Source organism: Hyperoodon ampullatus, assembly GCF_949752795.1.
Source record: "Hyperoodon ampullatus genome assembly, chromosome: X".
Taxonomy (NCBI): Eukaryota; Metazoa; Chordata; class Mammalia; order Artiodactyla; family Ziphiidae; genus Hyperoodon; species Hyperoodon ampullatus.
The window spans coordinates 116474876-116501898 of NC_136913.1; positions in this window are offsets into that span (position 1 = coordinate 116474876).

Sequence of the window (27023 nt, forward strand, 5' to 3'; positions counted from 1 at the left end):
TGAAGAGAAACGATAAGGAGTAACAGTTTTTGCTTTTCCGCCCATTGAAGAAAGTTATAATTTTATTGTCCTGCAGGCTCTCAACCTGCTTTCTACCTAGATTAACAAGAGCAGTTCTGCACTCCCTTCTCCTCCACTTAACAATCAAGGCTCCATAAATGTAAATGCTTTTTCTGAACCACCTGTCATTGGGCTGGTTCTCTGAATAATGGATGAAATAAAACTTTGACAGGCGTTCACCAACAAATGTGCAGGATTCATGATTTGTAGAAATTAGGTATTGTGCTTTCAAGCGGCTTTTTGGAAGCAAGGAACTCTTTCCCCAAAGCCTCCTAACTAATTTCTCCTTAACATCGCCTTGGCCAAAATCAGATCAAGATCCATTTCCGAAGGGGCACGGAACTGACTGCTTTGGAAGAGTCAGCATCCGGGACTGAATGATCACCAGTGGGGTCTCCATCACCAGGACCACCACAGGGCGATCTTTTCTGTTGGATAATGTGAGACTCAACATCAGCCACAGCATGGCAGGGGACACACCTTCTGAGCAAGTCATGGACCCCACTTACTGGACCAGGGAGGGAGAGGTGCCATATTCATTGAGACTCAATTTCTTTTTGAACAGCGTCTGACATTTATTGAAAACAAGGAAAAGACGTTTGTCCAGGTAGTGTAGAAGAGCTGGGCAGAGTGCAGGGGTTACTGTGTGGAACAAAAGGCACACATCAGAGAGACAGCTGCACATTCAGAAGAGAACTGGATTCTGGGCGAAACGAACAGGTCCACAGGACACAATGAGTGACTCGATTTGGCTGCCAGGCACCCCTGGGACCTGGCAGCCACCTGGCAGCCACCTGGCAGGAGCAGAAGATGTCTCTGGGAGGAGGGAGGGACTGGGTCCCACCGAAGGTGAAAGGCTGGCCGGCCCCTCCAGGGCGGTGGCGAGCTGTTGGAAGCATTGTCCAGAGGCTGTGCCCAGCTCAGACACCTCCCGGGCGAGTCCAGACCGCTGAAGGCTGCAGGCTGTCGGCGGGATGCGGTGGATGGCGGTGGCGGTGGTGGTGGCGGCGGCGGCGGCAGCGCAGGTCTCTGGGCACCTGCATGCGGGCCCGGGAGTCTGGTAGAGGGCGGGCGGTTGGCAGCGGCCGGGCTGAGGGTGGTCTGTCCGGTGTGTAACAGGAGCCCGGCTTGCAGCTGGAGCGCACGACCGAGTCCAAGTGTGCAGGAGAGGGGCCGGGCTGGCCCGAGAGGGCGGCGGCCGCTCCAGAACCAGGCCCGGCGGCGGCAGCAGCGGGAACCTGGAGCGCTATTCCTGGAACAAAGGCAAGCACTACGCGGGAGGGGACACGAGCACGGGGGAGATCGCGGCGACCCGAAGGTGAGGGAGGGGGGAGGCGCGGCGGGCGGACGCCGCTTGTGGCGATCTGGGCGGCGGCGACTGGCGCGGCGGACCCTCCGCCGAACACCCGCCCCCAGGCCCGAGGGGCTCCCAGCCTAGAAGTCCTCGTCCTCCACCCATCCAAAGACCCGCTTCATCTCAGCCAGGAAGCCCCGGTAATCGTTGAGGAGGGGGCTCTGCTTCCTGATGTAGGGGATCACCCACTGCAGGGCGGGCCCGGTCAGGCGGGTGATGAGGAACGTCACCTTCAGGGCATCGTTGGTGAACAGGGTCTCGTCCACTAGCATGTAGGCGCCCGTCTGCACGATAAACTCCGGGAGCCGGTCGGTGTCTCCGTCAAACGTCTCGGGGAAGGGGATCGGGTTTCTCCACCGACGCGTCTGGGGCCGAATGGGCAGGGCCAGGAGGGCCTTGATCAGCTGTACTCGGCCGTCCATCGCGCCTCGCTCGCTTCGCTGGGTTCAGCGAGGCTAAGCGGAGGTGGGCGAGGAGGCGTGGCGGGAAGTGCGTGTGTGCGGAGGCGGGCCTGGTCCCGGGGTGGGCGGGGCCACGGGCAGTTCCCGTTGCAGTGGGGCTCCGCCCACATGGCCTGGCATTTGCTAGGGTGCAGGCGTGACAAAATGGCCAACCTAGGGCCAGAGAGGAGGGGGAAGGAGCGCCGTGTTGGAGAAGGGGGCGGGCCTACCGCCGTATTGAGGAGGGAGAGTCGGAACGAAAGAGGCGGGGCCAAGGGTTCTTTAGGCGGTTGGTCGGCAATGGACCGGGACCAGTGGTGGATCCTTGGACATGGCTCTGTACTGTGAGGGAGGAGAGGAGAGGGTCCCTGTTCAGGGGGTTGAGTTGTCCTCCCACTTCCTCTCTCCCACCCCTCTGTCTCAGCCCTACCGTATCATCTGCCTCTTCGTCTCCTGTTGCCACTTGAATGCGGTTCTGTGAACACATTTTCCTGCTTATTTATGTATCTCTCAATCAGAGAAGTATTGCACCGCTGGCTATAGATTTCGTTCCCTTGCACCATGATGGAACCCCACAAATATTAGCCAACGTAATCTAAAGCGGCATAATCAAAGAATAGTGCACAATGATCAGGGAATGTAAAGGAGGCTTAAATGTTAAAAAATCTGTTAATTTGTTACAAAGCTTGCTGGAAATTTTCTGCCAGTTGCCCACTCTGTAGGCATTTCACAACACTGCAGCTTGCTTTTTATGGCCAGCAGGAGATGGAAAGTGAGTCAGCTTGCAAGATGGAGTTGTGTATAATGTAACATAATCATAGGGGTGACATTTCATCACCTCTGCCATTTTCTATGTGTTAGAAGAAACACACAGTCCCCACCCACACTCAATGGCATTATCAGAAGTTTGGGATTGTGAGTGCCACTCTAAAGTGCGTCTGCTGCAATATGGTTGTATGTTCCACGGTTTGGTGATTCATTAATTAGTTGAAGGGCATGTGGCATGTTTAAAGTTTTTAGCAATCATAAATAAATCAGCTACAAACATTCAGATTTTTGTGTGAGCATATATTTTCATTTCTGTAGGGAAAATGCCTAGAAGAAGGATTTCTACATCATATTCAAACAAACAAACAAACAAACAAAAGAACAACAATAACAAAACACCTGTCACCAAACTAGGAATAGAAGGAAAATCCTCTATCTAATAAAGGGCATCTACAAAAACCTACAGATAACATACTTAAATGTGAAAGCCCGAATGCATTCCACCCTTAGATCAAGAAGACAAGCATGCCTACTCTCACCACTGCAATTCAATATTTTACTGGAGGTTCCAACCAGTGCAATAATGGAAGGAAAGAAAGAAAGAAAGGAAAGAAGGAAGGAAGGAAGGAAAAAAGGAAGGAAGGAAGGGAGGGAAGGAAGGAAGAAAGGAAGACAGAAAATAAAAGAAAGAGACAGGGGCTTCCCTGGTGGCGCAGTGGTTAAGAATCTGCCTGCCAATGCAAGGGACATAGGTTCGAGCCCTGGTCCAGGAAGGTCCCACATGCCGTGGAGCAACTAAGCCCGTGTGCCACAACTACTGAGCCTGTGCTCTAGAGCCCTCGAGCCACAACTACTGAAGCCCGTGCGCCTAGAGCCCGTGCTCTCCAACAAGAGAAGCCACCGCAATGAGAAGCCTGCGTGCCACAACTAAGAGTCGCTCGACGCAACTAGAGAAAGCCCGCGGGCAGCAACAAAGACCTAACTCAGCCAAAATAAATAAAATAAAATCAATTTTTAAAAAAATAAATAAATAAAAGAGAGAGAAGACAAAGAATCAGAAGTCATCTAGATTGGCAGGAAAAGAAAGCAAACTCGTTATTCAAAGATGACTTGTTCATATATATAGAAGATGGATTCTTTAGGATCTAGGATCAACAACAAAAAAAGTAGAACTAAGAAGTGAATTTAGCATGTTTGCAGCACACAAGGTGAATACACAAAAATCAATTATATTTCTAGTAACAAACAAGAGTTTTGTTTTGTTTTATTTATTTATTTATTTTTGGCTGCATCGGGTGTTAGTTGTGGCACAAGAGCTCTTCGTTGCACCCCACAGGCTTCTCTCTAGTTGTGGCGTGCGGGCTCCAGAGTGCATGGGCTCTGTAGTTGTGGCACACAGGCTCAGTAGTTGTGGTGCACAGCCTTAATTGCCCCATGGCATGTGGGATCTTAGATCCCCAACCAGGGATCGAACCTGTGCCCCCTGGAGTGGGAGCATGGAGTCTTAACCACTGGGCTGCCAGAGAAGTCCCAGAAACTAAAAAAGTTTTAAAATACCATAAAAATGTGAAAAACTTAGAGTTAAATTTGACAAAAAATGTAGAAATACAGAACTTGTACATGCAAAAATACAGAACATTCCTGAGGTAAGTGACAGAAGATCTAAGTAATGGAGGGATATATGTCCATGGGTTGGAAAACATTTTTTTTTTTTTTTTGCGATACGCGGGCCTCTCACTTTTGTGGCTTCTCCTGTTGCGGAGCACAGGCTCCAGACGTGCAGGCTCAGCGGCCATGGCTCACGGGCCCAGCTGCTCCACGGCATGTGGGATCTTCCCGGACCGGGGCACGAACCCGTGTCCCCTGCATCGGCAGGTGGACTCTCAACCACTGCGCCACCAGGGAAGCCCGGAAAACAATATTTTTAAGATATCAATTCTCCCTAAATTGATCTATAGATTCAAAGTCTCAGGAAAATTTTTAATATGTAAAAAGTAACTGATTCTAAAACTCATATGGAAATGCAAAGGACACACAATGACTAAAACTAGTTTGAAATCAAACTAACTTGGAAGACTAATACTGTTTGATTTCAAGACTTATGATAAAGCTACAGTAATTAAGACAGTGTAATAGTGCCGTCAAGATAGACAAATGGATGAATGGAACAGAACATGGAATCCAGAAATAGACCCACACATGTATGGAGGTGTAAATGCAAATCAGTGGAGAAAGGATAGTCCTTTCAACAATGATACAGGAACAGTTAGATATCCATCTACAAAAAAAATAAATTTCTATCAATACCTCATACCATACAAAAAATTAACTCAAAATTGTTCATAGATCTAATGGTAAAATCTAAAATTATAAAACATCCAGAAGACAGGAAAAAACCTGATCAACCTTAGATTAGGCAAAGATATCTTACCTATGACATGAAAAATATAATCCATAAAAGGAACATTAGGTACATAGGACTTCTTCAGATTAAAGTTTGTGTTCTTCAAAAAACACTGTTAAGAGAATGAAAAGGCACAGGCTGGGAGGGGGGAATGTGTGTAAATCGCATACCTTTATAAGACTTGAATACAACTCAACAATAAAAAAGTAAACAACTCAACTAAAAATGAGCAAAATATTTGAACAGACACTACAGAAAAGAAAAAATATATATATATGGCAAGTAAGCACACAAAAAAGATGTTCAACATCATTAATAATTAGGAATTGCAAACTAAAACCACAGTGAGTTACCATTTCACATCTACTAGAATGGCTAAAGTAAAAACAAACCAAAACCAAAACCAAACCAAAACAAAACCTAACAATACTAAGTGTCATTGAGTTTGAAGAACAAATTAATTTCTCATACATTGCTGATGGGAATACAGAATAGTAGAGCCACTTTGGAAGACACTTTTGGTATCTTGTAAGATTCCTTCATGCAACTTTGCAGAATATAATTCCCACTCTCTTGAGATAACCACTATTCTGAGCTCTATAAACATTTAGTTTTGTGTATTCTTGCCATTGATATAAAAAAGAATCATATGAGCCTATACTGTTTTGTCATTAATCATCAGAGAAATGCAAATCAAAACCACAATGAGCTATAATTTCATGCTTGTCAGAATGGCTATCATCAAAAAGAACACAAATAAATGTTGGCAAGGATGTGGAGAAAGGGGAACCCTTGTACACCCTTGGTGGAAATGTAAATTGGTGCAGCCACTGTTGAAAACAGAATGGAGGTTTCTCAAAAAACTAAAAATAGAACTACCATATGACCTAGCAATTCCACTCCTGGGTATATAACTGAAAAAAATGAAAACGCTAATTCTAAAAGATACATGCACTCTAATGTTCATAGCAACATTGTTTACAATTGCCAAGATATGCAAACAACCTAAGTGTCCATCAACAGATGAATGGATTTAGAAGATGTGGTAGATATACAATGGAATACTACTGAGCCATAAAAAACAATGAAATTTTGCCATTTGAAACAACACGGATGGACTTGGCAGGTATCATGCTAGGTGAAATGAGTCAGACAGAGAAAGACAAACACTATATGATGTCACTTATATGGGAATGGAAAAAATACAACCAACTGGTGAGTATAACAAAAAAGAAGCAGACTCGCAGATATGGAGAACAAACTAGTTGCTACCAGTAGGCAGAGGGAAGTGGGAGGGGCAATATGGGGGTACAAGCTATTAGGTATGAAATCAGCTACAAGAATATACCGTACAACACAGGGAATAGAGCCAATATTTTATAATAATGAGAAATGGAGTACAACCAATAAAAATTGTGAATCACTATATTATACAGCTATAACTTATATAATACTATACTTCAGTGAAAAAATAAAATAGGGTAATAGCAATAATTTGATATTAAACAGATAAAAAGATTCACTGACTTGAGCTCTGCCCCTGGCTCCTGCCCTTCCCCGTGGCCCACCCAAAAAACCCTTGGTCCCGCCCCTCTGACTCGACCCCTAACTCCTTGAGAACCATTAGCTATGGCCCCTCCTCCTGCACGGAGCGCCTCCCCCGTCCTCCCTGGCGAGAGGTACTCCCCATTGTTGAACCTGCGCCCTAGCAAATGCCAGGCCATGTGGGCGGAGCCCCACTGCAACGGGAACTGCCCGTGGCCCCGCCCACCCTGGGACCAGGCCCGCCTCCGCACACACGCACTTCCCGCCACGCCTCCTCGCCCACCTCCGCTTAGCCTCGCTGAACCCAGCGAAGCGAGCGAGGCGCGATGGACGGCCGAGTACAGCTGATCAAGGCCCTCCTGGCCCTGCCCATTCGGCCCCAGACGCGTCGGTGGAGAAACCCGATCCCCTTCCCCGAGACGTTTGACGGAGACACCGACCGGCTCCCGGAGTTTATCGTGCAGACGGGCGCCTACATGCTAGTGGACGAGACCCTGTTCACCAACGATGCCCTGAAGGTGACGTTCCTCATCACCCGCCTGACCGGGCCCGCCCTGCAGTGGGTGATCCCCTACATCAGGAAGCAGAGCCCCCTCCTCAACGATTACCGGGGCTTCCTGGCCGAGATGAAGCGGGTCTTTGGATGGGTGGAGGACGAGGACTTCTAGGCCGGGAGCCCCTCGGGCCTGGGGGCGGGTGCTCGGGGGAGGGTCCGCCGCGCCAGTCGCCGCCGCCCAGATCGCCACAAGCGGCGTCCGCCCGCCGCGCCTCCCCCCTCCCTCACCTTCGGGTCGCCGCGATCTCCCCCGTGCTCGTGTCCCCTCCCGCGTAGTGCTTGCCTTTGTTCCAGGAATAGCGCTCCAGGTTCCCGCTGCTGCCGCCGCCGGGCCTGGCTCTGGAGCGGCCGCCGCCCTCTCGGGCCAGCCCGGCCCCTCCCCTGCACACTTGGACTCGGTCGTGCGCTCCAGCTGCAAGCCGGGCTCCTGTTACACACCGGACAGACCACCCTCAGCCCGGCCGCTGCCAACCGCCCGCCCTCTGCCAGACTCCCGGGCCCGCATGCAGGTGCCCAGAGACCTGCGCTGCCGCCGCCGCCGCCGCCGCCGCCGCCACCGCCATCCACCGCATCCCGCCGACAGCCTGCAGCCTTCAGCGGTCTGGACTCGCCCGGGAGGTGTCTGAGCTGGGCACAGCCTCTGGACAATGCTTCCAACAGCTCGCCACCGCCCTGGAGGGGCCGGCCAGCCTTTCTCCTTCGGCGGGACCCAGTCCCTCCCTCCTCCCAGAGACATCTTCTGCTCCTGCCGGGTGGCCGCCAGGTCTCAGGGGTGCCTGGCAGCCAAATCGAGTCACTCATTGTGTCCTGTGGACCTGTTCGTTTCGCCCAGAATCCAGTTCTCTTCTGAATGTGCAGCTGTCTCTCTGATGTGTGCCTTTTGTTCCACACAGTAACCCCTGCACTCTGCCCAGCTCTTCTACACTACCTGGACAAACGTCTTTTCTTTGTTTTCAATAAATGTCAGACGCTGTTCAAAAAGAAATTGAGTCTCAATGAATATGGCACCCCTCCCTCCCTGGTCCAGTAAGTGGGGTCCATGACTTGCTCAGAAGGTATGTCCCCTGCCATGCTGTGGTTGATGTTGAGTCTCGCATTATCCAACAGAAAAGATCGCCCTGTTGTGGTCCTGGTGATGGAGACCCCACTGGTAATCATTCAGTCCCGGATGCTGACTCTTCCAAAGCAGTCAGTTCCGTGCCCCTTCGGAAATGGATCTTGATCTGATTTTGGCCAAGGCGATGTTAAGGAGAAATTAGTTAGGAGGCTTTGGGGAAAGAGTTCCTTGCTTCCAAAAAGCCGCTTGAAAGCACAATACCTAATTTCTACAAATCATGAATCCTGCACATTTGTTGGTGAACGCCTGTCAAAGTTTTATTTCATCCATTATTCAGAGAACCAGCACAATGACAGGTGGTTCAGAAAAAGCATTTACATTTATGGAGCCTTGATTGTTAAGTGGAGGAGAAGGGAGTGCAGAACTGCTCTTGTTAATCTAGGTAGAAAGCAGGTTGAGAGCCTGCAGGACAATAAAATTATAACTTTCTTCAATGGGCAGAAAAGCAAAAACTGTTGCTCCTTACTGTTTCTCTTCATGCCAACCTGTTAAATCATGAGTGCTGAAAAAAGCCTCTGCTACTTCATCTATGCCTGGGAAAGTTAAATATCCTGATAGTCAGATGATCCTCAGAGGGGCTTATAGGGCAGTACTCTGGTGTGATGTTAAAAGGCCATGGAATCAACCCTGCCTCATTTTTTTTTTTGGCGGTATGCGGGCCTCTCACTGCCGTGGCCTCTCCCGTTGCGGTGTGCAGGCTCAGCGGCCATGGCTCCCAGGCCCAGCCGCTCCGCGGCATTTGGGATCTTCCCGGACCGTGGCACGAACCTGTGTCCCCTGCCTCATTTTTAATTGGGGTTATTTTTCCAGAATACATGAAAGAGGTGGGAAAATGCTGAGCTTAGTTCATGCATGGCTTGCCTTAATATGTGGTAGAAAGCAAAAATGGACCATGACTGCAGGACAAAGGACTGAAGGTCACAGGCCAGTCCTTCGTCTTCTCTGCCTTCTGCCTCTAGATCCTTTGGCTTTCGACTTTATGGTAAATTGGTGTTTAATCATCCTTAGCCTTTCATTGTCTTTCTGCAGTTCATCAATAGCCTTGTGTAACAATAATCTGTTTTCACAATCTTTATAATTACTTCTTACTCAGGACCACTGAAACTCCGGAGATATTTCCCCTCCCATGAAATTTCCTTCCAGTGGTGTCCAATCTCAATTTACCACTAGCGAAAGTGTTTGTTTGTTTGTTTTTTTTTTTGCGGTACACGGGCCTCTCACTGTTGTGGACTCTCCCATTGCGGAGCACAGGCTCCGGACGCACAGGCCCAGCGGCCCTGGCTCACGGGCCCAGCCGCTCCGCGGCATGTGGGATCTTCCCGGACCGGGGCACGAACCTGTGTCCCCTGCATCAGCAGGCGGACTCTCAACCACTGCGCCACCAGGGAAGCCCCACTAGCGAAAGTTTTGACAATTGCACCACAACCACATCACAGGGGTTATCAGTATGTCACTTACACCAGTGATGTAGTCCCCATTTCTAGCCAGCTGGCAGGTTATTGTGCTCCAAAATCCTATTTCATAATCTGCATCTTAGGACCACTTCTAGAACCAAATATTATACTTGTAAGATCCCCCAGAAACAGATCTCATAAACACTTGTAAGAGTGTGAGGGAAGCAGGTTTGAGTAAAGGGAGAATTTGAAGAGCTATGCAGTTGCAAAAGAGGCCTCAGCTGATCCTACAGGGATATCTAAAGCTAGGATGGCCATTCAGAAAAATTATGAATGGAGGAGATGAGGCCAGGCCTTTGTGCCTCCACACTGACTAATCATTAGATGTGGTCTTACCTGGAGGAAGTAGTGTACCCCTGGGCAGGGCAGCTCCCTCCAACCCATAGCAATTCCTAGAGAGTGATTCAGCTGTGACTCTCAGCAGCCTATACTCCTAAAAGCTGGGGGAATGAATGCCTCAGTCCCAAAGGTGGGATCTGGGCAGTGCATTACATCATCCACTTCACTCATCAAGGGGGGAATAGAATCAACACAATGGAACATATTTCAGCACTTAAAAGGAATAAGATAAATTTATGCCAGCTGATTTGGAGAGATTGTTGCAAGGTTTTGAAATATAATATGCAGAAAACTGCACAATGTGCCCCTTTTTTTGTTAAATAGACATTAACCCCAAAAAGCTTATATATGAATACACACACACACACACACACACACACACACACACACACAAGATTAGCTAGGTATGAAGAAAAATATAGAAATATACAAACTAGGTTGTTAGTATGGGTCACAAGAGGTGGGAAAGGGTTGATGCCATAGATGGAGTAGGGACTTTTGCGGGGTCCCCTACAAAAAAGGAAAGAAAAAAAGTGGCACTAAAATGGGGGGCTTAACGTATGTCCCTGAAAACTGGAAAATCTATAGAAATTTGTGAGAATGATATAGTCTTAATCAGTGTTCCAACGAGAAACAGATGCTACACACAAATGCAGTAATGAGGGAGAGTTAAATGAAGAGACTGTGTAGAAGGGTTTTGGTGTGGTGAAAAGAAATTGTAACACATTGGATAACTGTTGTGCAAATATTCACCCCTCACTCCCCCACCCCCCGCCACCTTTGGGATGGAGTGTACACACCTGTTCCTCTGAATCTAGGCTTGGTCATACATTTGCTTTTATCAGTGAGATATGAGCAGACATGAAGTACCTAGAGGGTTTCAACATGCCTGTGCAGTTTTGCTAGTCTTCTTGCACCCCTGTGATTGCCGTGAGAAGGGCTTGCCCCAGGTAGCCGCTGATCCTTCTGTTTGGGCTACACAGTAATTCACGTGGAGCAGATCTGAATGCAGTTTGCATCCCAGAGCCAAGCCCACCCTAACTGCATCCTGAAGCAGAATAGCCCCAAACAGTCCATAGTGCATGAGCAAGAAGAACAGGTGACTGTCATAAGCTTGGGGGAGATTTCTTATACAGCATTATTGTAGCAATAGCTGACTAATACTGACACCAACAAGGGATTTTGAAATACCCTGAGGCTATCAATAGTGAGGAACCATTACCTCCCCCCCAAACATGAAGGGCAGGGAATGGTTACTGGAACACAGTGGCTATAGAAGAGAATCCCTGGATAGAATTTGTGGTCTTTTGTCGAGGAACTCAGCCACAGCCACCTTTCAATCTGGTTGAGATGGAGCCTTCCCACTGGCCAAACTCAACCAGAATCCAGAAGGCAAGGGAGCCATTTATGCAGTCCATAAAGGTCAGCCTCCTGGGCACAGAGTAGAGTGGAGGAGAGTCATTATAGAAGGACAGATGGAAGATATCCAGGAGGTATGTGAACAATTCATTCCAAGTGAGGAACATGGAAAGAGATGCACAATCACATTAGTAATCAGAGAGATTTTAAATAGAACAAAAATGGGCTTCTATTTCAAAACTATTATACTGGTAATAGTAAAAAATAATGACAATATCAAGTGTTGAAGGGATATGGGGGAATGAGAATTCTCATATACTGCTTTTGACAGTGTACAACAAAGTTGAAGATGCAAGTGGCAATGACCTATAAAATTTGACATACATACCCTACAAACAAGCAATTCCAATAAGGATGTTGACCACAGCTTTTTCAAAAGAATGTGCGTACGATTAGGACCTCTGCTAAGCTGTATAACACCTTTGCCTGCATTAATAAAAGGTGCCCCCTTGTGGTGAAAGCAGTCTCATGTGTGCACATTCTGGCGAGCACTTCAGAAGTGAATAAACTATTGGACTGTATGCAGCAGCCCCGCTTGCAGTCCCTGAAAACTGGAAACAACGTAAGCATCATCAGTAAGAAAATGCATACACATACGTATATACATTTCCTTTTGTCCTCTTTTAAAAATGTAGATCGTCATTTTAAATTTCAGAAAAGTTTCAAGAATAGTTCAAGTAACTCCCATGCCTCTTTATCCCATTTGCTATTTCTCTCTTTCCATATCTATGTATCTACCTGTAAAATATGTACAATGTGTATTTTCTGAATCTTATGCATCATTATGTACATATGTACATATGCATATATAACACTATGTATATATAATTTTTTCAGAATTATTTGACAGTAAGTTCAATAAAATTATAAAGTATATCTAGAAAAAAACTACAACTAAGATAATATTTAATGGTTAAATATCAAATGCTTTCCTTCGAGGTCACAGACTAGACAGAATTATCCACTCTCACCATTTTTGTTCACAATGTCTTGGAGGTCTTAGCCAGCATAACTAGCCAATAAAAGGAAATAAAGGGTATTAAGATTGTAAATGAAATAAAAGCCATTATTTGAAGATCTGACTGTGGACATAGAAAATCCCAATGAATCTACAAACAATTAGAAATAATAAAGTTAGTAACTTTTCTGAGTACATGAATGATGTATAAAAATTAAAAACAGCCAATGACAAGCATTGGTGAGAGTGTGCAGAAATGAGTCCTCATATATTGCTAGTAAAATGGTGCAGCTACTGTGGAAAACAGTCTGGCAGTTCCTCAGAAAGTTAAGCATAGAGTTACCATACAACCGAACAAGCAATTCCACTCCTAGGTATGTACTCAAGAGAATTGAAAATATACATCCTCACAAAAACTTGTACATGAATATTTATAATAGCACTATTCATAATTGCTCAAAAGTGGAGACAACTCAAAAGTTCAGCAAGTGATGAATGAATAACCAAATAAGGTATATTCATATAATGGAATATTATTCAACCATAAAAAGGAATGAAGGACTGATACATGCTACAACATGGATGAACCTAGAAAACATAGGGCTTAAGTGAAAGAAGCTAGCACAAAAGACCACATATTGTATGATTCTATTCATATGAAATGTTCAGAATAGGCAAATCTATAGATGCAGAGAGTTAGTTGATTAGTGGTTGCTGCAGCTTGGGAGAGGGAATAATGGGGAGGCACAGGGATTCTTTCTGGGGTGATGGAAATATTCTAAAATTAGGTAGTAGTAATGGTTGTACAACTGTGAATACAGTAAAAACTACTCACTTGTATAGTAATTTAAAATAGTGATATTGGACTTCCCTGGCGGTGCAGTGGTTAAGAATCCTCCTGCCAATGCAGGCGACATGGGTTCAAGTCCTGGTCCGGGAAGATCCCACATGCCGCGGAGCAACTAAGCCCGTGCACCACAAATACTGAGCCTGCACTCTAGAGCCTGCGAGCCACAACTACTGAGCTCACGTGCCACAACTACTGAAGCCCGTGCACCTACAGCCCGTGCTCCTCAACAAGAGAAGCCACCGCAGTGAGAGGCCAGTGCACCACAGTGAAGAGTAGCCCCTGCTCGCCACAACTAGAGAAAGCCCATGCACAGCAGCGAAGACCCAACGCAGCCAAAATAAAATATAAAATGAATAAATAAATAAATCTTTAAATAAAATAAGTGATATTATAGAGTGTGGATTATATCTCAATAAAGCTGTTATAAAAAATTAACTGTATTCCTGTTTACTAACAATGAACTACTGAGAACAGTATTTAACAAAAATAATGCCATTTATGATAGTGTTATAAATTATCCAATGCCTGAGAATGAAATATTTGCAATACTTCAACACTGGAAAATCCAAAATATGACTGAGCTAGATTAAATAAAATAAATGGAAGGCTATAAGATGTTAATGAATTGAAAGACTTAAAATTGTTACAATATATATTCTCCCCAAATTTATTTTTAGATTCAATGCAATTCCAGTCAAAATCAAGCAGGCTTTAGAAGAAGATACAGGAGGATATCTTCATGATCTTGGGTTATTCTTAAACAGGATATAAAAATTATTAACCATAAAGAAAATTGATAAGTGACTCTAAAATTTATATGAAAAGGCAAAGAATCCAGAATAGCCAAGTCACTATTGAAGAAGAAGTACAAAGCTGAATGACTTACAGTATGGGACATCAAGGCATATTGTTAAAAAAAAAATAGAGCATGTGGTATTAGTGCAAGGATAGACAGATAAACAAATGGAATACAATAAGCAATCCAGAAAGAAATTCACACGTATATGGTCACTGATTTATGACAAAGACACCATATCAGTTCAGTAGGGGAAATAATGACCTTTTAAATAAATGTTATTGGGTCAATTAGATACCCACAATGAAAAAAATGAACATTGGCCCCTACCTCCCAGCATACATAAAAATTAATTCAGTATAGATTAGAGACTTAAATTTGAAAGCTAAAACGATTAAAGTTTTAGAGGAAAATAAAGGAGAATATCTTTATGACATTAGGTTTGGCAAAGATTTCTGAAACAGGACACAAAAAGGCATTAATTATAAGTCTGCCCACCCTATAGATAATATTTATAAGGACACCTAATCACACAATTTCCCCCACTTTATGACAGCATCCGATCCAGAGCAAAGCTTCACTTCCTTAAACCCTCCCCAAATTACCCAACCAAAGCCCAAATATCTTACAAAGTCTTTTCTAACACCCGCTTACTGAGATACCCCATGGTTTTCCAGGATTTGTGTTCTCCTTTGCTTCAGTGAATAACAAACCCAATTTGTTCAATTACAGATGTGTTCCTCGTGGTCTTTGGCTGGAGGACATTAACATCAAGAATATGTAAAGAACTGGCACCCGGCAATAGGAAGATAGATAAACCAAATTTTTAAAATGGGTGAAAAAATTTTTTTTGCTTCAAATAAAATTATTGAACTTTATTTTTTTTTGCTTTATAACAAATTTAATCAGTTATACATATACATATGTTCCCATATCCCCTCCCTTTTGCGTCTCCCTCCCACCCTCCCTATCCCACCCCTCCAGGCGGTCACAAAGCACCGAGCTGATCTCCCTGTGCTATGCGGCTGCTTCCCACTAGCTATCTACCTTACATTTGGTAGTGTATATATGTCCATGCCGCTCTTTCGCTTTGTCACAGCTTACCCTTCCCCCTCCCCATATCCTCAAGTCCATTCTCTAGTAGGTCTGTGTCTTTATTCCTGTCTTACCCCTATGTTCTTCATGACATTTTTTTTCTTAAATTCCATATATATGTGTCAGCATACAGTATTTGTCTTTCTCTTTCTGACTTACTTCACTCTGTATGACAGACTCTAGGTCCATCCACCTCATTACAAATAGCTCAATTTTTGCATGGGCATTTTATAAAAGGGATAGCAAAGTGGCCAGTAAACATATGAAGAAGTATTCAATATCATTAGTAATAATAAAGATGCAAAGTAAAAACACAATGAGATTTCACCACAGACCCATCAGCCTACACTTTGATAAATAAGAATGAAACTTGAAACACAACATAGATGAATCTCACAGACACACAGAGTACCTACTATATGATTTCATTTATGAGGGGTTCAAAAACAGGTAAAATTTATCCATGGTGACAGAGGTCAGAAGAGTCTTTACACTACTGCCTGAAAGGGAGCATGAAAGCACCTTTTTGAATGCTGGAAATATTCTATACATTGATCTGGGTGGTGGTTACACTGATGTATACATATGTAAAAGTTCATCTAGACCTATGCTTAAGATTTTTATCCTTTACTGGATGTAATTTATATCTCATTTCTTAAATATAACAAAAGAAAAAGAAAAGTAATGCATTTTTAGATTAAATAGTAGAGAAGCTGCAGAACATCAAATACAAAGAGAAGATCTTTAGAACAACCAAAGAAGAAACACAAAATTAGACTGACAGCTGATTTATTAAGAGTAAAAAATTGAAGCTAAAAGACCATGGAATAATATTGTTTTCAACACTATGACTCAAATTTTTCACATTTTAATATTTCTAATATAAGGGTGTTTCTTATAATTAATCATAGCCTTATAAATTGTTGGCCAGGTGCAAAAAAAAAAGGATAAGTATGTGGCTAAGTCTAAACAAACAATAGGACAAATATTTAATTTTAAAATAAAAAAAATCAAAAACAAATGAAGCTAAAGTAATGACAGTATGAAGAGTATTTACCCTGGGAGGTGATTATTTGTAATTAAAATGTTCTAAGTTCCTTTCATTCTTTAATTACTTTCTTCTACTAGTTAAGAAGTTATATTCTCTATTTCCATACTTTTAGTGGTTGCTCTGAAAAGTTAACATGCATATTTAACAATATAGAAAGTTAACCAATACAAAGAAATTAGAACAATATAATTGACAAAAACTTAGACTCTGACAATACCAAGTACTAGTGAGGAAATGGGAACACATACATTGAAGGTAAGAGCGTAAATTAAGAAATATTTTGGAAAACAACTTGGCAGTGCCTTTAGATTAGGTTCCCTATAAACTGGCTTTGACCAAGGGCTCATGTAAAAGTCATATATATCAAGAAGTGGTCCAAAAAATATACAGACAGGAGAGTGGGGAAGTGGACTTGGGGGAAAGTGAAGAGAGCCAAGCAATATTTTGTTAGCAACCAAAGTCTCATAGAGGATCGCTTTGGCACAATCCAATAGGGGAACTCTGGAGGCAATGTAGGTCACACCTCAGAGTTCTCCTAAGCAGGAGCAAGAGAGCTGAGGTATTTATACCTACATATACATCAATCATTAGCTATGGCTTAAATTATGAGATACTGGCTCTTCATGCTTACAAAGGGGGTTCTGGTAGCCTGTAAGCAGTCCTGTGCGAAAGAGCCACAGATTCTGGCTATTGTGAGCAAAAGCACAGGGGAGCTGAGGCGATGAAAATGGTCAAGAGTTCTAGAGGGGTAAAAACAGAGCATTAACAGCATCTGCTTCAATGGGCATTAATTTTAATACTCGTAATACCATGAAAAATAAAATAACAGCTAGAGCCTGGCCCTCCAGCCCTTCTTACAGTTACTTGCACTAAGTGCTTAAATATACCTGCTTAAAATACCTGGAGTATATGCTTTTGTTTGCAGATATCTGTTTCTCTATCTGTACCATTCCAAAGGAGTAGGCAGAAACATGGACCTCACCTAAGACGATGATGAAATAAGGTCATGTGAATGAGGCACATCTAACATTTCTTGGTACATATTAGGAACTCAATACACATAAGTCTTCATCACATTTTTAAAATAAATTTATTTATTTTATTTATTTATTTTTGGCTGCACTGGGTCTTCATTGCTGTGCGAGGGCTTCATCTAGTTGCGGTAAGTGGGGGCTACTCCTTGGTGCGGTGTGCGGGCTTCTCATTGCAGTGGCTTCTCTTTGTTCCAGAGCACAGGCTCTAGGTGCGCAGGCTTCAGTAGTTGTGGCACAGGGGCTCATTAGTTGTGGCTCATGGGCTCTAGAGCACAGGCTCTGTAGCTGTGGCGCAGGGGCTTAGTTGCTCTGCGGCATGTGGGCTCTTCCCGGACCAGGGCTCGATCCCGTGTCCCCTGCATTGGCAGGTGGATCCTTAACAACTGTACTACCAGGGAAGTCCCCGTCATCACTTTTAATATTAGATATTAACATGTTTTATTTTAGGCAGAGTGGACAGGGCTGGCCCAGATGTTATGGCTGCCTTACACAGCAAGTTCTTTTCTCCTCATCTTTATGGCCTTGGTTACATAAATTGTGTGGATATCGATTCATCAAATAATGGACTTAAATGACCCCTGGTGGTCTGAGGTCCCAGAATTTCCTAGAAGTGTCCTACTCAATGCACTTAGCTATCTAGTGACCTGTTAAAACTGGACGTTCAGGCAGACTATCCATTCAACTCATTTAGGAGATAACTGGATTGTTGAGGAGAGAAGGACTCTGGATGCAGCCAAGGTGATAGTCCCATTCAAGTAATGACAGTACAGGAAAGAGCTGAGAATGGTGGGTATAGTCAAGATGTTACCCAACTTTGGCTTCCAAGATAGGCTTTCTCTGTGTGATTCCATGAAGGTAGAACAAACTGGAGTAGTGGAGCCATTGGGAGGATTATAGACAATCCTCCAAGTTGAAAGTCAATTTGAATGTTCATATCCTTTAACCCTATATTTTCTAAACGACCAGTCCAGAACCACTTTATTTTTTAAAATATTTATTTATTTATTTATTTGGCTGTGCCAGGTCTTAGTTGCAGCACGTGGGATCTTTAGCTGCAGCATGCGAACCCTTAGTTGCACCCTGCGGGATCTAGTTCCCTGACCAGGGATTGAACCTGGGCCACCTGCATTGGGAGCATGGAGTCTTAGCCACTGGACCACCAGGGAAATCCCCAGAACCACTTTAGACTAAATCCTCTGCTTAAGATTTCTTGGTGGATATAACTGTGGGTTCCACATTTGTGGGTAGTTATATCTGAAGTTTTGTTTGATGTTCGATCCTTTTATTTTTTTCTCAACATCCCATGGCAGGTATCCTTTCTTTTTTATTCAATATTCTACTTGGCAACGTTGCTAACTCATTACTTGAACATACTTGTATTTCTTCTTTTGGGAAGATGGGAACCCCTCATTGTTGTAGACCTCCCTGGATTTTGAAAAGGTCTCAATTCAACTTCACCATTGTCTTCATCGCTAGAATGTCTTTTAACATCCAATATCTGAAATTTGATTGATAGGCTTTCATATTACAAGTTAAATATTGCTCCTTATAGAGACCTAAAAATGACAAAAATCCTAGCTATATTATTTTCATACTTTCAGATGTCTCCACCAACCTCATCACTTGGGGATGAGAGTGAGGTGTGAAAGTGGAAATAGAAGGGCTCCAAATGTCTTGATTATGGTAAGGTAGAAGAGAGGAGAGGCAGAAAGTATATATATTCTAAAAGCCTCATCTTTTTGGTGACAGAGGTGAAGCAGGATGAAAGAGAACATTTTATTGAGGGAAAAAGTATTTATCATTGGCGTATTGTATCTTGATTGAAAATTTAAAATTTAATAATGACAGGGGCAAAGAGATATTCCCTCACACTACTAGTGAGAATGTAACTTGAAAATCTTTCTGGGGTGAGATATTGACAGGTCAAAATAGTTAGTGTTATACGGACTTTGATCTATACATTCATTTTAGGACTCTAGCCTAATGACCTTACAAAGAATGTGCTTGCTTCTAATGAATGTAAATATGCAGTCCTCCACTCAGCTTGCACAACAGGTACGGCTGCAGTCTTTGGCTCAAGGCCCAAATTCAGGCTTACTATATCCGTAGGTCCAACAAGGTTCTAAAATTCTAAAAGTTCCCCCTCTGATCATGTGACAATATGCTCTTAGTTGCCATAAGACATAAAGAAACAGCAACAGCAGGGATAGGAAAATGGAATCAGCAGGGCACTCGAGGCATCTGATGGCGGGGCCTCTGCCATCAGAGGGCTAAAGAGGGCAGGCGAGGAGGGGATGGTGGTGCAACCCCCAAGGGAACCAAAAGGAGCAAAGTACTGGGAAGGTTAGGAGCTGTGGTCCAGGCCAGCGGCCGCTGAATCCAGCCAGACAGGCTCCTCTGGGCCACGAGCTCCCTTATCATGATGTCAGGGATTTCCTCCATACACAAACATAAACATAAAGTCTAGGTACTTTCAGTCCGTGGTCTGTGACTAGCTGCTGCGGTGGGAAGGTAGACGGGGATCTTGATTGCCCTCACTATATGTTAACTCGTACACTGCTTTTATTCCTTCCTGTTCAGATATGCCACTTCCCCACGCCACTAAATAGTCTGACATCATCATGGGCTTTCATTTTACTTTTTCATTTTATTTCACTGAGTGTGTGTTTTGACTGATCTTTGTCCTTTCCGTACCTGGTCTCATTAGATGTCCTATGTTTCACTGTAGACTCATTACTGCTCAGAACTGCTTGATATAAACTGAAGTAGTCACAGTACCTGCATGATGGAAGCCAAAGCATTATGTCAACACCTGCAGATGCAAGCAGGGCATCCGTGCAAAGGCTACTGGAGGAAGATTTCGTGCACCCAGGATTCCTGGTACCTACTCTCTCATCCTGCTTCTCTGGCTGCCTCCAAGTTTCTGGTAGACAGATCAGAGACATTCACAAAGGGTACATTTGGAATCCCCTTCCCTACTCCATCTCCACCCTAAGGCTGCCTTTGTGTATAGGGTACACATAGGCCACTGGGGTTAAGGGAAGAATAAGGTATTTCACCAGTACATTCTACAAGGATTTCCCTGAGACCTGAGTGTTCCCTGGGACACTAAACCACCCAAAGGTCACTTTGTTCCCATATTAAATATTTGTGGATTTCAGTGTCACAAAACTTGTGTGTTATCTTAATTATAAGTTTCAAGTTATTATTGGCCCCAAGTACAAACAAAAAAAGGTTAATTGCATATCTCTCTTGTCCCTCTTATAGTCATCTTCCCTTTCGTAAAGAGAAATCTTTACATTTCTCTCCCCTTGTGAGGTAAGGCTTCTTGGTGGAGTATTCAGGAGATTGCTAGAATGTGGTGAGGGAAACAAACTAAGAATGACGACTGCGAAGGGGGCGATTGTGAAGTTATGAGAAAAAACCCCTCCCTTCTCCCTTAAAAATGCCATTCCCTTGTATCAGTATGGGAACTTGCAAAGATGTTCATGATTAATTCTTGCAAAATATTGCCTCTCCCCAAGACATTTGTATCACGAAAAAGGACTTGGGAAGATACAACTAGTGTAGACCAAGGAACAATCCTTAACAGAGCCATTCGGGCAGGAGGAAGAAAATGGCAGGGGCATTTTTGTTGAGGGGGGTAGGGGATTACCAACACTGTTCAAAGGACTTGAGGACACGGGAAGGGGGAAGGATAAGCTTGGACGAAGTGAGAGAGTGGCATGGACATATCTACACTACCAAACGTAAAACAGATAGCTAGTGGGAAGTAGCCGCATAGCACAGGGAGATCAGCTCGGTGCTTTGTGACCACCTAGAGGGGTGGGATAGGGAGGGTGGGAGGGAGGGAGACACAAGAGGGAAGAGATATGGGGACATATGTATATGTATAACTGATTCACTTTGTTATAAAGCAGAAACTAACACACCATTGTAAAGCAATAATACTCCAATAAAGATGTTAAAAAAAAAGGATGCCCAGTCTTCACAGCTCATTCTACCTCCCTCGAGAGGCAGGTGGACAGATTGTAGGGAACATGCTGGATCTACTCCATAAAGTAAACTGCTTCCAAGCACTTCTCAAACCACTTCAGCACAATCTATGTTTAAAGCCAAACAGTGAATATACTTAACACAATCGTCTTTCATACCCACACAGGAAGGCTGACTGCCAGGACCTTGAACTGGAACCTCATAATTAGCCTGCTTTCAATTATTTTAAGAACCTGTGGGGCTTCCCTGGTGGCGCAGTGGTTGAGAGTCCGCCTGCTGGTGCAGCGGACACGGTTTGTGCCCCGGTCTGGGAAGATCCCATATGCCGCGGAGCGGCTGGGCCCGTGAGCCATGGCCGCTGAGCCTGCGCGTCCGGAGCCTGTGCTCCACAACGGGAGGGGCCACGGCAGTGGGAGGCTTTGCCTCTGACTTTAAGGCTCTGACCTGTTATATACTAAATGCAAGTTAATGATGTTTCCACTATTTCTGGTAATAAAAACATTCTGATACAAAATGAGGGTAATGTACCTCCAGCTCCATGTACAGCCCTACAAACCAGTGCACAAGTTTACCTGTTCAAATGAAGAGAGTCAATGAAGTGAAAAACCACTGTAGTGATTGATTCTTCTTTGCCCTGTTCTGGAAAAATCACCCAAATTAGAAATGAGGCAGAGTCAACTGGGTGCCATCCTAGAAGTCCATTTTTTTTATCTGACTCTACTAGGAAACTTAACTTTTCCCAGACATAGATGAAGTAGCAGCACCGGTGATTGAACAGGTTGGCATGAAGAGAAACGGTAAGGAGCAACAGTTATTGCTTTTCTGCCCATTGAAGAAAGTTATAATTTTATTGTCCTGCAGGCTCTCAACCTGCTTTCTACCTAGATTAACAAGAGCAGTTCTGCACTCCCTTCTCCTCCACCTAACAATCAAGGCTCCATAAATGTAAATGCTTTTTCTGAACCACCTGTCATTGTGCTGGTTCTCTGAATAATGGATGAAATAAAACTTTGACAGGCGTTCACCAACAAATGTGCAGGATTCATGATTTGTAGAAATTAGGTATTGTGCTTTCAAGCGGCTTTCTGGAAGCAAGGAACTCTTTCCCCAAAGCCTCCTAACTAATTTCTCCTTAACATCGCCTTGGCCAAAATCAGATCAAGATCCATTTCCGAAGGGGCACGGAACTGACTGCTTTGGAAGAGTCAGCATCCGGGACTGAATGATCACCAGTGGGGTCTCCATCACCAGGACCACCACAGGGCGATCTTTTCTGTTGGATAATGCGAGACTCAACATCAGCCACAGCATGGCAGGGGACACACCTTCTGAGCAAGTCATGGACCCCACTTACTGGACCAGGGAGGGAGAGGTGCCATATTCATTGAGACTCAATTTCTTTTTGAACAGCGTCTGACATTTATTGAAAACAAGGAAAAGACGTTTGTCCAGGTAGTGTAGAAGAGCTGGGCAGAGTGCAGGGGTTACTGTGTGGAACAAAAGGCACACATCAGAGAGACAGCTGCACATTCAGAAGAGAACTGGATTCTGGGCGAAACGAACAGGTCCACAGGACACAATGAGTGACTCGATTTGGCTGCCAGGCACCCCTGAGACCTGGCGGCCACCCGGCAGGAGCAGAAGATGTCTCTGGGAGGAGGGAGGGACTGGGTCCCGCCGAAGGTGAAAGGCTGGCCGGCCCCTCCAGGGCGGTGGCGAGCTGTTGGAAGCATTGTCCAGAGGCTGTGCCCAGCTCAGACACCTCCCGGGCGAGTCCAGACCGCTGAAGGCTGCAGGCTGTCGGCGGGATGCGGTGGATGGCGGTGGCGGTGGCGGTGGCAGCGGCAGCGCAGGTCTCTGGGCACCTGCATGCGGGCCCGGGAGTCTGGCAGAGGGCGGGCGGTTGGCAGCGGCCGGGCTGAGGGTGGTCTGTCCGGTGTGTAACAGGAGCCCGGCTTGCAGCTGGAGCGCACGACCGAGTCCAAGTGTGCAGGGGAGGGGCCGGGCTGGCCCGAGAGGGTGGCGGCCGCTCCAGAGCCAGGCCCGGCGGCGGCAGCAGCGGGAACCTGGAGCGCTATTCCTGGAACAAAGGCAAGCACTACGCGGGAGGGGACACGAGCACGGGGGAGATCGCGGCGACCCGAAGGTGAGGGAGGGGGGAGGCGCGGCGGGCGGACGCCGCTTGTGGCGATCTGGGCGGCGGCGACTGGCGCGGCGGACCCTCCCCCGAGCACCCGCCCCCAGGCCCGAGGGGCTCCCGGCCTAGAAGTCCTCGTCCTCCACCCATCCAAAGACCCGCTTCATCTCAGCCAGGAAGCCCCGGTAATCGTTGAGGAGGGGGCTCTGCTTCCTGATGTAGGGGATCACCCACTGCAGGGCGGGCCCGGTCAGGCGGGTGATGAGGAACGTCACCTTCAGGGCATCGTTGGTGAACAGGGTCTCGTCCACTAGCATGTAGGCGCCCGTCTGCACGATAAACTCTGGGAGCCGGTCGGTGTCGCCGTCAAACGTCTCGGGGAAGGGGATCGGGTTTCTCCACCGACGCGTCTGGGGCCGAATGGGCAGGGCCAGGAGGGCCTTGATCAACTGCACTCGGCCGTCCATCGCGCCTTGCTCGCTTCGCTGGTATCCCCAGGGCTCAGCAGAGGTCTGTGAGGAGGCGTGGCGGGAAGTGCGTGTGTGCGGAGGTGGATCCGAGCCTGGGGTGGGCGAGGCCATGGGCGGTACCTGGCCCTGCGCGGCTCCGCCCACAGCGCCTGGCGGTTTCTAGAGAGCAGGCGTGACGCTGGGGCCGAGTTGGGCGGGGCGGGAGTAGGTGAAAGAGGCGGGGCTAATGCCCGCTCCTTGAGGGTCAGAATCTGAGGGGCGGGACCGAGGTTTTCTGAGGCGGGATTGGGAATGTTAAGTGGTGTAGGCTCCGCCCACGAGGCGCTTGGTCCGCAGTGCGCAGGCGCAACACGTTGGGGGGGCTGGCACGCTAAGTTTGGAGAGGACCAGGGCCCCACCCCGCAAAGCGGAAAGGGCACTTTCCACTTGTAAACGCAGAATCTTTTCCACCTTCTCTCAAGAGGGCCCCTCTTGACTCCAAACCCCCAGACTCTATGTGAGTAAACATTCTCCAAAGGTGAGTAGCCAAAGTTCACATGTTTGTGGCCTTCGGGTAGCATGGAGAAGGGTCAGAAGTACAGATGGCACATGAACAAAAAACACATCAAACCAAAAAACGTGGAAACAGCTTCAATTTTTAGATCCATCGGGGAAAGACTTATAGATCCACACCATTTTCTTGGATTTTTTCATAATCCTCGAGGATTATAGGTGGGTAAGTCACATGACTTTTAGGTAAAGGCCACTCCACCCTGGTGTTTTTTGTGTCAGCGTCCACAGCCACTTTGTCAGCTCCTCATCATTTCTGTGCCTCCAATTGCCTACCAAGTAAAAAGATCAGCATGTTTTTGGGGGCCAGGGAGGGTTTTAGGTATTCATCTTCCATCCTTCTCATGACAGGTGTGGGCTTCCTGGGACTGATTTCAGAGGCTTCTTTATCCATGACTGGTTGATGCCACAGATGGCTTCGGGAAGAGAGGACGACTGAGAAAACCTGTGAAAGATGATGGAATCCAGAATTACCTGTAGGAAAAATACCAACTGGCCCCAAAAGCCCCTCTGCATTTCCGTCTCCCTAACACACACGTGTCCATGTGTAGACACACACACACACACACACACATATTTGATCACAAGATACTGCCTTGAGGCAACATCTGATTTGAAATGCCAGCTTTATCATTTCTTTGATTCCCACATATATATGAAAATATTTTTAGAATTTCTATTTTGTTCCATTGACATACTTAATCAATTCCTGTTTCAATTGCTAATTCTATAAATTTTAATATATAGTATGACACCTCTTCCCCCAGACTAATCCTTCACATTTTCTCTTCAAGGTAATTTTATAATCTAGTCCTCCAGTTCCACATACACAATCAAAATCCTGTTGTGATTTATGACTGGGATTGCACTGAATTCATAGATTAATTTAGACAAGTATTGACACCATTCCAAAAATTAGTCTTCCTTTCCAAAAGAAAGTTATTTTAAAATATTATTTTAGTGTCCAAACAGGAAGCTCATAAAAAGTTTCATGTATATTTTCCCTATGTTCTTTAAAAAGTTAATTATATCTATAGGTGTTTTACAATGCTTGGGATATGTTGAACATGACATTTTATTTCTATTATATTTCCTAATTATTAGAAGAGTATGCAAAATTTATTTATTTTTTATGTGTTTAACTTATATCAACCAAGCTTTCCTGATCTACTTGCCTTGGTTTTTCCAGGAAGGCAAACCCTTAAGAAAAAGACAGTTTTGCCACTTCCTTTTGTTAATAAAATACTGTACACTAATAACAGTTCTCATGCCTCTCTAATTTCTTTTAGACACTGAACACAGTATCTTAGTGATTTTTCCATGGTTCTATATGGGATGGGAGGAAATCTGGATGCCTGAGCCTTCTCTGCCACTCAAGGAAGGGAGTGTTTGACCTGGATCTATCTCATAGACCTCCATGCCTCAACTTTCTTCAGTTGTCATATAAGATTGACCACAGTAGGGTCACCAGTGTAGGAATATGTTAAATTTCATCATAATAGTCATGTTAGACTCTTAGGACAGCACTAATAACAAAAAAAACCCACCACCACCAACAAAGCCCTGTCCTCACCATTACCCCTCTTATAGCCTGTGAGAATCCATGTCCTACTGATAGACAATAGCCACTAGGATCACTCATTAATATTAACTATATTGCTGTATATCAGAGACTTGCAAGGTAATATGGCTTGAGAAGTATGGTTACTCACAGCCAAAATTTCTACAATTAAACACCCCACTTCTGAATTGTGTGTTATAAAAGTAATTTCAGAGTTGTGGACAAGGCTGTATCCAGATATTGAGAAGGAAGCAGAAAATTCTACCTGGGGCTAAGTTCCTGTTTGGAACTTGAGACCAAAATTGCTGAATGTTGCCCAGTGGACCTATTGATATGCAATGGGTGTTGCTAACTCTTCACACAGGAGACTTTTTTTTAACATCTTTACAGGAGTATAATTGCTTTACAATGGTGTGTTAGTTTCTGCTGTATAACAAAGTGAATCAGCTATACATATACATACACATATATCCCCATATCCCCTCCCTCTTGCGCTTACAGGAGATGTTTTAATAGATTTTGAATGAGCCATGGAAGATCTCTGAGGCCAAGAGAAATGAGTATCCCCTCCAGGGAACAGATATGAAGATGGTACCCAAATATGGGTAGTATTTGCCCCTTTTCCAGCACCTCTCAGTCACTCACTGTTTAGCCTTGCACCAGAGATAACCTAGGTGGTGGTATCTATGGTATGTGGTCAGAAAGTTCTGAGAGGCATTGTGAGTCATCATGACTCCTCTTGGTTCTGAGCAATCAGGTCCTGGCACTCAGAATAAGACAGGGAGAGAGAGAACTCTCCCTCTCACTTCCTGCCATCTCTTCAGGATACTCCTTCCAGAGAAACCTGAGTGGTCTGGGAGGCAAGGTATCCAGATATACCAAGGTAATGTAATATTGTTTTGTACCATCACCATACTACTCCACCTGATGAACCCCAACCCTACTAGAGAAAAGGGGGAAGGGCATGGGACTATTGTTTGCTTATAGAGAAGTGATGTGTGAGTGTGGCAGGGAGATCATGAGGGCAAGAGGCCCCAGGGTCCACTGGATTAAATGGGTTTCATCATCTT